Raw genomic sequence first — 1947 nt, forward strand, 5'->3', positions numbered from 1 at the left:
GTAAAAATTTATAGTGTCTCTATTGATTATCTTATTTTATCTGAGCATTTGTTGAATTCTCATATAATTCTAAGATAACAATTCAGTGTTCTACAGTCACGAATCTTCTAGCACGCATGAATATTACCAATTTTTTAAGTCATATTATTAATAAAACTGAGCATATGATGGATATTACGTCCCGGTTTCAAACGAGTCATTTGTTACCGACTTAATTACCTTCTATTTGGGTTCATTTGTTCAATAAAAAATTTGAAAATAAATTCTAAATTTTTTTAAAGTCCCGGTTTCAAACGAGTCATTTGTCACGAACTTAATTACCTTCTATTTGGGTTCATTTGTTCGATAAAAAATTTGAAAATAAATTCTAAATTTTTTTAAAATATATTAAATTGTCATTAATTTCTTAAATTTAATAAGAAAATAATATTAATTTTAAAATTTTAAATATATTTTCGAAAGTTAAGCAAATACATAGGAATTGGTTGGTATGTATGTAAATGCCCCAATGAGAGTTCAAGTTAATTCACTTAAACTCAAATTGATCAAAAACATCCTTTTTTTTACCTTTTTTTTTTCAACAATTAACAGAAAAAACATATCTTACACAGTCATCATCTCCCTAAGCTTCTGAAATAACCAACAAAAATTCCAACTGAATCTGTAATATTAAACAGAAACAAGACTATCATGACAGACAAAGTTCTGCACTTGCTTCAGCATGTACCATCTATAATTTAAGATCAACTCAAATAACATCATGATAAATCCAATCAAATCAACCTATTTCATTTGCAACAGAATTACCAGTATCAATCATACTACAGTTCCTTACAACAATTTTATACAAACTAAAAACTCAAAAAACAACGCAGAGCCAAACTATTTTCTGAAAAAAACTATACTGAAACTGCTTCTATTTACAATCCTGTACTGCAAACCTGTTCAGTATGAATCTGAAAATCTATAAATTTAGCTGTTTTTATCAATTAAAATAAGCTCAGGACGCACAAGTTATGGGTGGTGGATTTGAATTATGAAGCAGGAGATTGGTTGAATTGTAGAAGGAAATGATCCCGTTTCTGCAGAGAGGGCAAGGGATTGCTCCAGGTGGATCCATATTTTCAGATGAGCTGCTGCTTGCTGAACAAAGGCAGAGCGCGCATTTTATGCACAGTTCATGCCTGCAACCTGAATAATCAACTTATGATTATTGATTATTGTAGAGATGAGTGGTATGTATGTAAATCTTCCAATATGAGCGAGTACTATCAGCAATAATAGATCAAATCACTAAATTTAGGGGAGAACAAAGGATGATACAACTGACCTTCAGCAGCTACAGAGCAAGTTCTTTCCAAGCAAATAGCACAAAGATCGCTGTCGTCGGCCGACGTGGATAATGAATTTAGGCCGCCGCCGCATTCTCTGAAAGGAGTTGCATTTTATAAAAAAAAATGAGATCTTTAGAATAAGCGAATCAATGAAATTTTAACTTGGGAGGTTTTTACATTTTACTTCCACATTATACCAATTCGAACAAAGAAAATGCCAAAAACGATACAGATGATTTTTATATACTTACTCTAAAGGACTAAATAAAAAGAAATCAAAATAGGAAAAAATTATCAGAACTATAATGTCAAATATCTTTCGAGCAGATCATTCAACAGCTATAATGGCTTCTGCAGAGCTCCATCCATGGATTTCCTATTCATTCTCAAGTGCCCCTCTTATGAGGACGCCCACACAATGTTTATCTAAAATTTATACATTAACATTGCTGATAGTTGAAAGAAGAAAGCAATGATATACCACTCAATCCTTATTTTTTTTACATATCCACCTTACCTATGCATGAAAGGTGTATTTCAACTTTTTTTCAAGTTAATATAGGGATACTTTAGATTTGATATTGTACATTGAAAATGTGCGAGCGTTGATCTT

This window comes from Phalaenopsis equestris, unplaced genomic scaffold, assembly GCF_001263595.1.
Source record: "Phalaenopsis equestris unplaced genomic scaffold, ASM126359v1 Scaffold001070, whole genome shotgun sequence".
Classification (NCBI taxonomy): domain Eukaryota; kingdom Viridiplantae; phylum Streptophyta; class Magnoliopsida; order Asparagales; family Orchidaceae; genus Phalaenopsis; species Phalaenopsis equestris.